Raw genomic sequence first — 16,578 nt, 5'->3', positions numbered from 1 at the left:
GTGAGCAAGGTGTCGGATGAGCGCCAAACAACCGCAGTTTCTGAGATTTGTTTTTTTTTTCAAGCCCTGAAGTTGCATAGTTTTTGATCGGAGTCTCTGTGTCTTTTAAGTAGATCAAAGGCCTATGCTGATGCTGCAGCTTTGGAGGATTCCGCTCCTGGAGATGGGCACTTCTGTGTAGGTAGGGGAGTTTTGAGGCTTCCCTGCGGTCTGTGCTGCATTATGAAAACTGGTTAGTATACCAGCTTGGGCTAGTACGGATTAAATTTGTAGAGCGAGTGGTTTGATGGCCGATGAATGAGAGTGCCGGGTAGATCTCAAAATTCGCTGCTTATTTGTCAATAACATCATTTAAGAGAATGGAAAATAATGTATTATGGAAGGGAGCGAATTAAGTTATTCAGTTTGGGGTGCAGTCACTTTCATTGTATAACAGGATAACAGAATCATCAGAAACAGGTGCAGGAATAGGCCCCTGGACTCTACTCCGCCATTCAATAGTATCATAGAAGATCTACTTGCTGCCAATTTCCTGTATCCCATGCTTCCTCCGAGATACAGAAATCTATCGATCTTTAGTTTGAATTCATTGAATGACCTAGCCTCCAGAATTCCAAAAATCCATGTATTTTGAAAGCAGTGACCCCTAGTTCTGAGCTTGTACAGTAGAGGAAACATCCTCATTGTATTGTCACCTCTCATTCTTCTAAACTTTAAGGAAAGAAAGCCTGTCAATTCAATCACTTATGCAACATATCCATCATTAGACTATAAGAGATAACAGCAGGCTGGCCACTTGCCCTCTTAAACTGGCTCCACTTTTCAATAATATTCATTGGATGTTTCTGCCCCTGTCGCATAATGTTTGATTCCCTTACTAACTAATGAAATAATGTACCTCGTCTTTGAACACATTCAAGGATTCAGCCAACATGGTTTACTGGGACAACTAATTCCAAAGAGTTGCAATCCTTTGAGAGGTGAAATGCTTCCACATTGTCTTATGTAAGTCACACACCACCCACTATTCCTTCAGCCATGAGTATTGTCCAGGAAGAGAAACAACAGCCCCCTAAAAGAGTCAGATATGTTTCAATAAGGTTGCCTCACCAAGTAGAGATCCAACCTGTTCAACTTATGACAATCTTTTCCTTTGCAATCATGGCTAAATTGTATCCAATTATAATATGTAGTTATAAATTAATTCTTAAATGAGGAGAGTAAAATTGTTGAAAATAATCCATTTTTGGCCTTGTTGGGGCATTGTACAATTATAATAGGTTATTACAGTAGAACTCCAGTTCCCTTAAAATGTGTGTTTCGTGTATGATAACACACAGATTCCTTTCTGCCGTAGCCTTCCGCAATCTTTTTTTCACTTAAATTGTATTCTTCCTTCCAAATTCACATTTATCAATTTATCAATATTTGTCTGCAAATTCTATTCACCTCACAGTTTACCTTCATGAGCACATTTACAAATATGGCTACAGCACATTGGTTTATTCCCACTAAGTTACTAACCTGTATTGTAAACAGTTGTGGTCCCAGCACTGATCTCTGTGGCACCCTGCCAGTTACAGATTACCAATGTGAAAATGACTCCCTTATCACTACTTCTTGCTAGCAAACAACCTTCAATCTGTTCAACACCTCTATCCATACTGTATAATACTTTCTACACCATAAGGTCTTTTCTGGCAAAGTGATCTCTTTATCGAATGGCATTTAATTTAGTAGGTACAGAGGAGATGTCAGGGGTAAGTTTTTTACGCAGCGAGTGGTGAGTGTGTGGAATCAGCTGCTGGCAATGGTAGTGGAGGTGGATACAACAGGGTCTTTTAAGAGACTCCTGGATAGGTACATGGAGCTTAGAAAAATAGAGGGCAGAGCCCTGTTGGCAGATGATGGAGTAACATCATTTCAGAGTGCTCCTACCCTGTTTACTTAATTGTCTCCTACCAGTCTTTTTTTTTGAAACCTTATAATACTTTAATACTGCTTTACTGTGGCTGGGAAAAGAACCAAAGCATCTGTAAAAGAAAGAGAAACAGAAGATGAATCCCCAGTCACTTTGGATTCAATCAGTGACTTCCTTAAACAGCAAAAATTGTAATTTTCTGAGGAGTTTCAACGACTTAACGGCAAATTGGGTACAATTCAACAAGCTTTATCTGAGCATGGGAACCGTATTCAGGAAAATACTGCGAAGCTGATGACACTTGAAGAGGACGTTCAAGATACGATTAAACTCTGCAAAGAGTTATCTTTATCCAATGATAAAATGCTGAAAAGGATCATCAGTCTCGAAAATAGAAACAGGAGAAATAACTTGCGAATTCTGAGCCTCGAAGAATCAATTGAAGGCGCTGACGCTACGAAGTTTTTTGCAAACTTTCTGAAACAGCTTTTCCCTGCTTTATTCACTTCCAAGCCGAAGCTCAATCGAGCATATCGATCTCTGACTTAGAAGCCATTGTCGTCGTTGGCGAAACCCAAATTGGTCATACTAAGCTTTCATGAATTTCGAATTAAGGACCTTTTAATTCGCCATACCTGTCGACAAGGAACGATTGAGTTCCAAAATTACAAGGTTAGATTAGTGGAAGACTATTCACCTGAAGTTATGGCTGATCGCATGAAGTATAAAGAAGTTATGTCGGAATTTTACAATAAAGGGTATAAACCATCCCTTCGGTTCCCCGCCCGTCTGAGTATTGTTTTGAAGAACGGATTGCAAAAAAGAATAAAGTCGGTTGAAGAAGCAAAAGAGTTTCTGAAGGATGAAGCCTAACACTGTTATATTTCGTATTGATCAATTTTTTCTTCTGTTAATATGAATTTGAAATAAGGTGTCATTAAGCTTATTTTTGGCTGTTCATATATTGTCTTTTGTTTTTTTGATACTTTTTTATTTTATCCCTTTTTGAGGCTTTACTTTAATACAGCTTTCGTTGAATATGTTCAAACTGATCCTTTCATATTTTCGAATACTGAGTTATTTTTCTTTTTCTGTTGTGTCTTGGTGAGGACATAATGACCTTGTAGGACCGGAGTTTTTTCTGTCAACAGGATTTTTTGGGGAGGGAACTCAGTTCTTAGCTCATTGACTGTCTATTGGTCAGCTTTCTCGCTTTGGGTGGGGCAGGGAGTAGGGCCTATTTTTCTCTGGGAGCTGTGTTGGGTTGAATACCTTACCTTACGGTTTGCTTTCTCGGTTTAATAACTAATGGCCAGATCTTTTAATTACATTTTGATTGATATTTAAAATGGTTTGAAATATTAACTTAGTTTGAATGTGAAAGGGCTGAATCACCCCATCAAAAGGGACAAAGTGTTTGCTTATATTAAAAAATTAAAAGCACCCATTATTTTCTTACAAGAAACGCACATGATAGCTGTGGTAGCTTACGTTTTTTTTACTCGGTGAAAGGGTATGCAATTCCATTCTTTGTTTAATGCAAAATCACGTGGAGTTTCAATTTTTGTAGATAATACAGTTTCCTTCGTTCAGCATAAGGTTGTTTCAGACCCTAATGGTCGATTTGTTATTGTATCAGGGAGTTTAGACAGTAAATTGATTGTTTTTGCTAATGTATATGCCCCCAATGTAGATGATGCAGGAATTTTTGAACATCTATTTTCATTTTTGCCAGATTTGAGTACTTACTCCCTTGTGATGGGAGGAGATTTTAATTGCTGGTTAGATCCAGTATTAGATCGCTCATCTGTCAAACCAGCCACACTTAATAAATCAGCTTTGTTTATTCAATCCTTTCTAACTAAATGTGGTATAGTTGATGCTTGGCGTTTTCTCCATCTGATGGACAGGGAGTATTCTTTTTTTTTCTCATGTTCATCGTTCTTATACCAGAATTGGTTATATTTTTACTGATAGTCAAATGATTCATCAAAGTTGCTTGAATTTCCAGCATCTCAGAATTCCTGTTGTTGAGTCAAATGATTCCATTAGTTCGATTGATCGAATATAAAGGGATTGCTATTTCTGACCACTCTCCTGTACTTCTGTCTTTAAATCTTCCTGCTCCTGTCCATATGAGCAGATTTTGGCGATTTAATTTAATTCTGTTATCATATGAGGACTTTTTAAAATTTATGGAGAATCAAAATACTCTTTTTTGAAGAAAATACGTTGGAAGAGGGTCCCCAATCTTTTTGGTACCGTGGACCGGTTTAATATTGACAATATTCTTGCGGACCAGCCGACCAGCGGTGGGGGGAGTGTTCAAGTAGGGTTAAACTCATCTCAACATGTCTTTTACAGTTAGGGTTGCTAACTTTTTCACTCCCAAATAAGGGACAAAAGTAGCAGTCAAATTCCGGGACACTTTACCCCAGGAAAGGCTACCATGACCATGAAGCCTGCGCGGGCACCTGTGTGCACATGCGTGACATGTGTATGTGCTTTGCACATGTGCGTACATGCCGATTTCCCCCCACAAATCTGTTTTGCCCTCATCCTCCTGACTACTGTACATACATTATTTCCACTTTATGTAGGCTATGTATTTATCATATCATTCTTGCTTTTACTATATATTAGTGTTATTTATTTTTGGTTTTATGTGTTATTTGGTATGATTTGTTTGATTATTTTTTGGGTCTGGGAACGCTCAAAAATTTTTCCCATATAAATTAATGGTAATTGCTTCTTCGCTTCACGCCATTTCGGCACGAAAGGTTTCATAGGAACGCTCTACCTTAGCAGGGGAAATGCAGGACAAACCAACTTAGCCCAACATACGGGATGTCCTGGCAATAACGGAACAGTTGGCAACCCTATGTTTAAGTTCAACAGTGCATGACAGGGAATGAGGAAAGGTGCAGCTGCCTCATATCATTTCCTCACGGCCCAGTAGCACATACTTTGTGGCCCGGTACCGGTCTGCGGCCCAGTGGTTGGGGACCGCTGTTTTAAGGTGTACATCCGGGGTCAAATTATTTCTTATACTGCAAACATCATTAAAAAAGCTAGCAAAGAAAGAAATGAACTAGCCAATCAGTTAAAACAGCTGGACCATAAATATGCTTCAGTACCTGATACTGAAACCTATAAGAGATGTATTGAAATTAAAACTAAATATGATCTTCTTTTAACGTATCTAATTGAAAGCCAACTTTGAAAAGATAGAAGTCAATTTTATATTCACAGAGATAAAACTGGTAAGCTACTGGCTAATCAATTGAAGCCATTTACGGCGAAGCGGCAAATTAAAGAAATACGTAAAATTAATGGAGACATGACAACTGACCATCTTCAAATTAATGACACTTTTAGGGAACTTTATTCTAAATTCTATAGTTCTGACTCTGTTAATGATAATATTGCAATGAATAATTTTTTAGGTCAATTAAATATTCCTAATCTTTCATTAAATGATCATAGGCAGCTGGATCAATCTATTTCCCAGGAGGAAATTGCTCAGGCTATTTGAGAATTGCATTCTGGGAAATCCCCAGGACCCGATGGATTCTCTGGAGAGTTTTATAAGGCTTTTTCCTCCTTGCTTATACCACACTTATGCTCTACCCTTACTGATTCCTTTAAGCTGGGAAGACTACCGCAGTCTTTTTACAAAGCTTCCATTTCGCTCATTCTCAAAAAGAATAAGAATCCTACTGAATATTCTTCGTATAGACCTATCTCTTTACTCAATTTTGATACTAAAATTTTATCTAAAATGTTGGCTCGCAGACTTGAAAATATTACATCTTCTATAGTTTTGGATGATCAGACAGGATTTATTAAAAATCGATATTCCCATTTTAATATATGGCGTTTGTTAAATGTTATGTACTCTCCATCTAAGGAAATATCAGAATGTGTGATATCTTTGGATGTGGAAAAGGCTTTTGACAGAGTTGAATGGAACTTTCTATTTGCAATCTTAGAAAAATTTAATTTTGGACCTAATTTTATTGATTGGATTAAATTTATTTATCTCCCTCTGCTCGGGTTCTTACTAATTTTCAGAATTCTAAACCCTTTAAACTCCAATGTAGAACTAGACAAGGTTGTCCTTTGAGCCCTCTGCTTTTTGATTTGGTATTAGAACCCTTATTAATTGCTTTTCGAGAGTCTAAAGAGATTACTGGTATTTTAAGGAGAGGTACTATTCATAAAGTGTCGCTCTATACTGATGACTTATTGCTTTTTATATCTAATGTTACAACCTCCTTGCCATTTGTGTTCCGTTTACTGACTAATTTTAGTCAGTTCTCAGGATATAAATTAAATTTACAGAAGAGTGAACTGTTTCCTTCAAACAATTTAATACCAACTAATATTAACCTTCCTTTTAAAATTTTAAGAAAACAATTTACGTGTTTAGGAATAACAGTTACTAAGAAATATAAAGATTTATTTAAGGAAAATGTTTTAAGTTTATTGAATTATGTTAAAAAACACTTTCTAATTGGTCGCCTGTCTCTTTATCACTGAGTGCCCGAATCAATTCTATTAAAATGAATATCTTACCTAAATTTATATACCTTTTTCAAGCTGTGCCTGTTTTTATTCCTAAATCTTTTTTTGACTCTGGATTCAATTCTTTCTTCCTATATATGGAAGAATAAAAAACCTCTTATAAATGAAGCTCACCTTCAAAAAACCAAACAGAACGGAGGAGTTGCCTTACCCAATTTTAGGTTATGTTATTGAGCAGTTAATATACGTAATATTACGTTCTGGATATATTACATTAACCATGAGAATTGCCCTATGTGGGTTTCTTTGGAAGTCAACTCTGTTATAAAATTTTCCATTATTTCTTTACTTGGATCCTCGCTTCCTTTATCTTTAAATAAACTAATTGACAATGTGGTCAAACATACATTGAGGATATGGTTACAGTTTAGAAAACAGTTTATTGAGGTTCTCCCTCTCAAGTCCCATATTTTCTAATTGTTTTTTTAAACCATCTTTAATTGACTTATCTTTTAAAGAATGGGATAGATTGGGTATTAAACGATTTCAGGATTTGTTTGAGGGAGGAAATCTTTCTTCTTTTGTGCAACTTTCAACGACATTTAATCTTTCCCACACACTTTTTTCGATACTTACAGATTAGAGATTTTTTAAGATCTCAATTACTTACATTTCCTACAAGTCCAGATAAGAATATAATAGATAGAATTTTTAATCTGAAACCCTTTGATAATGGTTCAATATCTTACATTTATTGTCTACTTTTAGGACTGAAAAAGGCCTCTTTAGATAAAATTAAAGGAGATTGGGAAAAGGATTTACAGATTTTCATATCTGATGAGAGCTGGAAGATTATTTTAAAATTGATTAATTCTTCATTATGTACTCATCATTCTTTATTACAATTCAAAGTGGTACATAGAGTTCATATGTCTGAAGACAAGCTTTCCCATTTCTACGCAGTTATTTCCCCTTACTGTGATAGATGTACTAATGGAGTGGCCACTCTAATTCATATGTTTTGGACATGTCTGAGCCTTGAAAAATTCTGGAAAGATGTATTTCAAACTTTTTCTGCACTTTTCAATGTCAGCTTTAAAGCCCAATCCCTTGACTGCCATGTTTGGTATTGTTGAGGATAGTGCAACAAAACTGAAGCCATCTAATTTGCGGATATTGGCCTTTATGTCTCTTATGGCCAGGAGGATAATCTTGCTCAAGTGGAAGGAGGCTGCCCCACCCACTCATGCTCAATGGCTATCTGACATTATGTTGTGCCTTGATCTAGAGAAGATTCATTGTTCCATTTCTGATTCTAAACAGGATCCTTTCTGAATTATTTTCACAATCTTTGAACTGTTATTAAAGTATGGATCTGAGCCATTCTTATTATAATATCATATGGTAAGGTATTTTTCTTTTTTTTTAACCAACCAGCTCATTTTGGTAGTGGGGATAGATTTTTTAAAATAAAATACAATTATTTTATTCTGTTTCATTTCATAATTCAATTTTTTTATACATGATTGATTTGGAATATGGGATACTGTGATAATATTAGTGTGATTTAAATGTAATGTAATTCATATTATTTGTATCCTGATGAATTTTGTATTTGTAGTCATGTAATATCAATAAAAATATTGAAAAAGAAAAATAGAGGGCTATGGGTAACCCTAGGTAATTTCTAAGGTAGGGACATGTTTGGCACAGCTTTGTGGGCCAAAGGGCCTGTATTGTGCTGTAGGTTTTCTATGTTTTCTAATCCATGTTACATTTACTGGTTTTCCCTCTTTCTATTCTGGCTGGCACCCTCTCAATGAACTCAGGCATAAGTTTCAGATGCTGTTTCATTTTCATGAAGTTTTGTTGAATCTGCCTGATCAGATTAGGACTTTCCAAATATAATTGATTCTGTATCCAGTGATAGACTTTAGGCAAAGCGGCTGTTTGTCATCCATCTTTTATGAAAAAGGATATTACATTAATAATTTTCCAATCAAGCACCTCTATGTATTCTCAGGTTTTGGGAGATTACATCCACTATCCATTTTAGGAAATGTTAGGGGTAAGTTTTAGACCATAAGATATAGGAGCTGAATTAGGCCACTTGGCCAACTGAGTCTGCTCTGCTATTGCATCATGGCTGATTTATTATCCTTCTCAAACCTATTCTCCTGCCTTCTGCCTGTATCCTTAGGCACCCTGACTAATCACGAACCTATCAACCTCTGCTTAAATATACTCATTGACTTGACCTTCTCAGCCCTCTGTGACAGTGAATTCCACAGATTCGCCACCCTCTAGCTAAGCAAATTACTTTTCATCTGTTCTAAATGGGTGTCCCTCTATTCTGTACCTTCTCGTCCCAGATTCACCTACTATTGGAAACATCCTCCCCACATCCACTCTAACTAAGCTTTTCAATATGCAGAAGATTTCAATGAGATTCCCCCTCCCCGCTCCCCTATTCTTCTAAGCTCCAGTGAGTACAGGTCCAAAACCATTAAATGCTCCTCATATGTTAACCCTTTCATTTCCAGAATCATTTCCTGAACCTCGTCTGAACCCTCTCCAACACTAGCACATCTTTTCTTAGATAAGAGGCAAAAAACTGCTCACAATCCTCCCAGTGCAGTTGGACAAATGCTTATAAAGCGTCAGCATTACATCCTTGCTCTTGTATTTCAGTCCTCCCAAAACAAAAGCTAATATTGCATTTACCGTCCTTAGCACTGACTCAAACTGCAAGGTAACCTTTCAGGAATCTGCACAAGGATTTCAAGTTCCTTTGCACTTCTGACTTTTGAATTTTCTCCCTGTTTAGAAAAGAGTCTACGCTCTTAATCCTTATACCAAAGTGCACTATATTCCATCTGCTGCTTCTTAGTCCATTCTCCCGATCTGTTGAGGTCTTTCTGCAGACTCCTGCTTTCTCAACACTACCTGCCCTTTTCACGGTATATATCGTTGACGTATAACGTGAAAATAAGCAGTCCCAATACTGATCCCTGTGAAACACCACTAGTCACTGGCAGGCAACCAGAACAGGTCCCCTTTATTCCAACTCTTTACCGCCTACCAGTCAGCCAGCCTTCTGTCCATGCTAATATCTTCCCTGTAATACCATGGGCTCTTATCTTGTTAAGCAGACTCATGTATGGCACCTTTTCAAAGGCCTTCTGAAAATCCAAGTAAGCAACATCAGCTGATTCTCCTTTGTCTATTACGTCTGTTACTTCCTCAAAGAATTTCTACAGATTTGTCAGGCAGGGAATCCCCTGAAGGACACCTTTGGCCAAGTACTCTGAAAAGTCATCCTTACCACAGTGGATATGCAATGGCAAGCATTTAAAGATCGCATGGATGAACTACAACAATTGTTCATCCCAGTTTGGCAAAAGAATAAACCAGGGAAGGTAGCGCACTTGGGGCTGACAAGGGAAATTAGGGATAATATCAATTCCAAAGAAGAAACATACAAATTAGCCAGAAAAAGCGGCATACCTGAGGACTGGGAGAAATTCAGAGTCCAGCAGAGGAGGACAAAGGGCTTAATTAGGAAAGGGAAAAAAGATTGAGAGAAAACTGGCAGGGAACATAAAAACTGACTGTAAAAGCTTTTATAGATATGTGAAAAGAAAAAGTTTGGTTAAGACAAATGTAGGTCCCCTACAGACAGAAACAGGTGAATTGATTATGGGGAACAAGGACATGGCAGACCAATTGAATAACTACTTTGGTTCTGCCTTCACTAAGGAGAGCATAAATAATCTTCTGGAAATAGTAGGGGACAGAGGGTCTAGTGAGATGGAGGAACTGAGGGAAATATGTTAGTAGGGAAGTGGTGTTAGGTAAATTGAAGGGATTAAAGGCAGATAAATCCACAGGGCCAGATGGTCTGCAACCCAGAGTGCTTAAGGAAGTAGCCCAAGAAATAGTGGATGCATTAGTGATAATTTTTCAAAACTCTTCAGATTCTGGACTAGTTCCTGAGGATTGGAGAGTGGCTAATGTAACCCCGCTTTTTAAAAAAGGAGGGAGAGAGAAACCAGGGAATTATAGACCGGTTAGCCTAACATCGGTGGTGGGGAAAATGCTAGACCCAGTTCTCAAAGATGTGATAACAGCACATTTGGAAAACGGTGAAATCATCGGACAAAGTCAGCATAGATTTATGAAAGGAAAATCATGTCTGACAAATCTTATAGAATTTTTTGAGGATGTAACTAGTAGAGTGGATAGGGGAGAACCAGTGGATGTGGTATATTTGGATTTTCAAAAGGCTTTTGACAAGGTCCCACACAGGAGATTAGTGTGTAAACTTAAAGCACACGGTATTGAGGGTATGTTATTGATGTGGATAGAGAATTGGTTGGCAGACAGGAAGCAAAGAGTGGGAATAAACAGGACCTTTTCAGAATGGCAGGCGGTGACTAGTGGGGTACCGCAAGGCTCAGTGCTGGGACCCCAGTTGTTTACAATATATATTAATGACTTGGATGAGGGAATTAAATGCAGCATCTCCAAGTTTGCGGATGACACGAAGCTGGGCGGCAGTGTTAGCTGTGAGGAGGATGCTAAGAGGATGCAAGGTGTCTTAGATAGGTTAGGTGTGTGGGCAAATTCATGGCAGATGCAATTTACTGTGGATAAATGGGAGGTTATCCACTTTGGTGGCAAAAACAGGAAAACAGTTTATTATCTGAATGGTGGCTGATTAGGAAAGGGGGAGGTGCAACGAGACCTTGGTGTCATTATACACCAGTCATTGAAAGTGGGCATGCAGGCACAGCAGGCGGTGAAAAAGGCGAATGGTATGCTGGCATTCATAGCAAGAGGATTCGAGTACAGGAGCAGGGAGGTACTACTGCAGTTGTACAAGGCCTTGGTGAGACCACACCTGGAGTATTGTGTGCAGTTTTGGTCCCCTAATCTGAGGAAAGACATTGTTGCCATAGAGGGAGTAGAAAGAAGGTTCACCAGGTTGATTCCTGGGATGGCAAGACTTTCATATGATGAAAGACTGGATCGACTAGGCTTATACTTGCTGGAATTTAGAAGATTGAGGGGGGATCTTATTGAAACGTATAAAATCCTAAAGGGATTGGACAGGCTAGATGCAGGAAGATTGTTCCCGATGTTGGGGAAGTCCAGAACGAGGGGTCACAGTTTAAGGATAAAGGGGAAGCCTTTTAGGACCGAGATGAGGAAAAACTTCTTCACACGGAGTGGTGAATCTGTGGAATTCTCTGCCACAGGAAACAGTTGAGGCCAGTTCATTGGCTATATTTAAGAGGGAGTTAGATATGGCGCTTGTGGCTAAAGGGATCGGGGGTATGGAGAGAAGGCAGGTACAGGGTTCTGAGTTGGATGATCAACCATGATCATACTGAATGGCGGTGTAGGCTCGAAGGGCCAAATGGCCTACTCCTGCACCTATTTTCTATGTTAATAGATTCTAACATCTTCCCAACCACTAACGTAAGTCAGGTTAACTGGCTTATAATTTTCTTTCTTCTGTCTGCCTCCCTCCCTTCTTAAGGAGTGGAGTGACATTTGCAATTTTCCAGTCCTTGGAACTACTTCAGAATCTGTTGATTTGTGAATGATGATGTCGACTCAGACCTGAGAGACCAGTGTTGGGTATTTTCATGCCTTACAAGGCGCAGTTCGAAAGGCTGTGTGGGACGCCACTCCTCGCGCAGACATTTCGCAGTATTATTTTCATGAGGCTGAGTTGCGAGTTCGACGTCAACCCGGCACAGATGGAGAGCATGCACGAGGGCGGTGTGTCACTGGATTGAACTCGGGAACCTCCGTTCTCGAGCCCGGCGCTGATCTCACTGTGCCACCAGCCGACCTTGTGAAAGATCATTGCTAATGCCTCCACAATCTCTTCAACTCCCTTTATCAGAACCCTGGGGTGTAGTCCAGGTGACTTGCATATCTTCAATCCTTTCAACTTCCCAGGGACCTTCTCCTTAGTAGTAACAATAACACTCACTTCTGCCCCTTGACAAATTTTCCCTATAGCTGCCACTTTGAGAATCATTAAATGCAAAAATGGGTAGTGAGGGGAAATATGTCTCTACCAAAGGTATAAGGTGCTCCGTCCCTCTGCTAGCCTGCAAGTCACACTTGGGCAAGGTGTAGTTCCTGCTTAGCCCCCTGATCAGGGTCAAATGAAGCCGTGGGAGCAGGTGGTGGATGGTCATACTGATGCCAGACGGACAATCTCTGAAGATTATTGATAATGGCTACGGTCACCTGACTTGTAAAGGCACTGCTCAAAAGAAGGCAATGGCAAAATTTGCCAGGAACAGTTATGATCATAGAAAACATAGAGAACATGGAACATGGAAAACATGGAAAGACCATGATTGCCCAAATCATAGACACGGCACATGATGATGCTGAGATGCAAAAAATCAGGTCCTAGGAACTTTGCAGTCTGAGTTTTTCTAGACTAATTCTGTAGTGATTATGATAATATTAATTCCCATGATTATGATTACTAGGATGTTTGTAATGCTTTTTGCCATAAAAGCTGATGCAAAGTACTTTTAACTTCCTCCCTTTACTTTGTCAACTATTAATTGTTTCTTCAGCTTCATTTTTCATTTGAAATTGGGCAGGTCCAATCTATTCCTTTTACATGTGCAGAACCACATTGGCTCTGCTCTCTCTCTTTTACTGAATGGTTCCCATTTGTCAGATGTAGACTCTGCAGACAGAGACTCCAGGAATACTTTTCTCAGCTCTGACAAAATTGGTATCAGTTTATCTGTTTCTCCCCCCCCACCCCCCAACACGACCTTCCACCACCGCATGCCCATTTCAGAACTTTAACTTGTAGTCCATCCTTTTCCCAGTCTAAGGAACTTTGGACAGGAAGCGATATTGTGGGTTGGGTAAATAAAGGGTGAGGGATAGGAGGAAACAAATTAGAAAACTGAAGATGGGGAGCCCTGACAGATACAGATACATAAAAAGTGTAAGAGGTACTTTAGCTGGAAAAAAACTGGAGGGCAAAAGGAGGTGGATGGCATCAAATATCACTGGCAAGATTAAGGAATGCCCTTGAACATTTTTGAGGTATGTTAAAGGAAATGGTAGAGCCCATTTGGAACCAAAGTATAATCTGTGCAGGGAGCTGAACAGTGTATGCTTTAAAATGAATGGATTTTGTAACTGGACAAGTCAGAGAAGGGCAGCAAAATTCAAGAGCACGTTCCCCTCAATGAAATAGGAGGTACAAGATATTTTGGAGGTAAAGTTGAATGAATTGCTACAGCTTGATGGGATGTATCCCACGCAGTGTGGAGGGATAGGAACTGATTGCTGGGGCTCTGACAGATATTTTGGTGTTTCGTGGCCAAGGAGATGTCAAGTAGAGGACAGTAAATGTGATACTGTTATTCATGTAAGGAGGTGAGGACAGCTAGATAATTACAGGCCTGTGAGTCTAATGTCTGTGCTGGAAAGACATGGGCTGGGACAGGAATGTGAGAGATAGGATTAATCTGCATTTCAAGAGGCAAAGATTAATCAAAGATGGTCAACATTGTCTGGTTGGGGAAAATGTTGTTTGATCGATCTGGTTTTTCAAAGGGGAAATAAAATATATTGATGTTCCCAGTGCAGTTGTTGTTGTCTCCATGAACATCAGTCAGGCCATCGACAAGATTCCACGCGGGAAATTGGTCAAAACATTTATGTGGTTCATGGAGATCTCAGATATTCACATTGCACAACCACTCTTCCCACCCTTCCCACCCCCAACATCCTCAACTTGGTTGTCTTCTCCCCCCCCCCCCCCCCCCATGGACTGTTTGTCCCGCTTCCATCAAGGATGAGGCTGCATAGCATCCATGCCAGGACCACCAAACTCAAAAATAGTTTCTTCCCCTAAGCAGTAAGGCTGTTTAACACCTCCAACCACTAACCCACCCCTTCCCCTTCTCCCCCTCCCTCATTATGACTTTTTTATCAGTTCCTGTCAGGGGCACCTTGTGTACAGACACTCCTATACCTAGTGTCAATTTATGTACATACAATCTATGTATGTAAGCTATCTTATGTATTTATATTTATTCAACACACACAAAATGCTGTGGGAACTCAGCAGGCCAGGCAGTATCTATGGAAGAGTACAGTCGACATTTTGGGCTGAAACCCTTCGGCAGGGCTGGAGAAAAAAGCTGAGGAGTAGATTTAAAAGGTGGGGGGAGGGGAGAGAGAACCATACAGTGATAGGTGAAACCTAGAGGGGGAAGTGAAGAGCTGGGAAGTTGATTGGTGATAAAGACAGAAGACCATGGAAGAAAGAAAAGGAGGGAGGAGCACCAGAAGGAGGTGATGAGTGGGCAAGGAGATAAGATGAGAGATGGAAAAGGGTATGGGAAATGGTGAAGGGGGGGTGGGTGGGAGGCATTACTGGAAGTTTCAGAAATCGATGTTCATGCCATCAGCTTGGTGGTTACCCAAATGGAATATAAAGTGCTGTTCCTCCAACCTGTTCCAGGTGAGTCTCACCAATATACAGGAGGCCACACCAGGAGCACCAAACACAGTATATAACCCCAACAGACTCACAGGAGAAGTGTTGCCTCACCTGGAAGGACTGTTTGGGGCCCTGAATGGTAGTGAGGGAGGAGGTGTAGGGGCAGGTGTAGCACTTGTTCCGCTTGCAAGGATAAGTGCCAGGCGGGCAATCAGTGGGAGGGACGAATGGACAAGGGAGTGGCGTAGGGAGCAATCCCTGTGGAAATCAGGAAGTGGGAGGGGGGAGGGAAAGATGTGCTTGGTGATATGATCCCATTGGAGATGGTGGAAGTTATGTGCTGGACGTGGAGGCTGATGGGGTGGTGGGTGAGGACAAGAGGAACCCTATCCCATTAGGGTGGTGGGAGGATGGGTAAGAACAGACTTGAATGAAATGAAAGAAATGCAGTTCAGGGCAGCATTGATGGTGGAGGAAGGGAAACCCCTTTCTTTGAAAAAGGAGGGCATCTCTTTCGTTCTAGAATGAAAAGCCTCATCCTGAGAGCAGATGTGGCAGAGACGGAGGAATTGAAAGAAGGGGATGGCGTTTTTACAAATAACAAGGTGGGACAAGGTACAGTCCAGGTAGCTGTGAGACTCCTTGGTACCCCATCCTCTCACCATTTGGCCAAAATTGCTTTTAATCTTTCCTGTCCATGTACTTGTCTAAATGTCTTTTAAATGTTTTAATTGTACTTGCCTCTACTGCTTGGTCTGGCAGCTCATTCTACCAGCCTCTGTGTGAAGATCCACATTCTGCTTGATGGACCTCTCACTCACATTTCCTCTATTTCCTGCACTTCTGCTCTCATCCCACCTCCTACCAGAGAGATAAGGGATAGTGTTCCCTTGGTCCCTATCTTTCACCGCATTAGCCAATATGTCCAGCACATTCTTCTATGGTATTTCCACTAGATACAATATGATCCCACCACAAGCCACATCTTCCCTTCCCTACCCCTTTTCTGCTTTCTACTGGGACAACTCTCTCTATGATTCCCTGGTTTGTTTTTCCTTCCCTCACCCCGGGCACTTTTCCCTGCAACCGTAGGAGATGTAACACTTGTCCGTCACCTACACTTTCTCCTCACACTACCATCCATTGACCTAAATAATCCTTCCGGATCAGGCAGAGATTCACTTCCACCTCCTCAAATCTTTGTTTATTTCATTCCGTACTCTTGATATGGCACCATCTATATGAGGGAAACCGGGCGCAGGCTAAGTGACCATTTTGCTGACCGCCTGCCCTCCATCCACCTTGGCCATCTGGCACTCCCAGTTGCAAGCTATTTTAATCCCTCTCTTCCCCCCCCCCCCCCCCCATTTCCCTACCCACTTGTCTGACCTCAGTCTTCTCTATGGCCATTGAGGGCAAATGTAATCTAAGGGAGTAGCACCTCATATTCTGTCTAGGTAGTCTACAACTGAATGCCATGCTATTAAATTGTCTCTCCTCCTGATCTAACCAGTTCCATCAAAACCCATTCCAGTCTCCTATCATGACTTTCTTCTCCTCCTCCACCACCCACAAATTCTACCTATTACACCCATGTGGCCGTCATCCTACTGTTCCCATCTGT

The 16,578-nt window shown here is 40.4% G+C and overlaps 1 protein-coding gene across 4 annotated transcripts in view; it reads left to right on the top strand.

Annotated features, from left to right (window-relative positions):
- The window catches only part of orc4 (origin recognition complex, subunit 4), a 130,331-nt gene that overhangs the window by 420 nt on the left and 113,333 nt on the right, over positions 1-16,578 (top strand). Inside the window, exon 2 of one of the 4 annotated variants that reach the window (XM_072258628.1) lies at positions 114-232. The exons of 2 other annotated variants lie outside the window; for them this stretch is intronic. The gene's annotated coding sequence lies outside the window, so the exon portion shown is untranslated. Of the gene's footprint in view, positions 1-110; positions 233-16,578 lie in introns of all 4 variants that reach the window. One more of the 4 variants, XM_072258629.1, reaches the window with a different exon arrangement.

Source organism: Mobula birostris, chromosome 5, assembly GCF_030028105.1.
Source record: "Mobula birostris isolate sMobBir1 chromosome 5, sMobBir1.hap1, whole genome shotgun sequence".
NCBI lineage: Eukaryota > Metazoa > Chordata > Chondrichthyes > Myliobatiformes > Myliobatidae > Mobula > Mobula birostris.
Note: the sequence above shows the minus strand (reverse complement) of the source record. Positions and strands in the feature narration are given on the sequence as shown.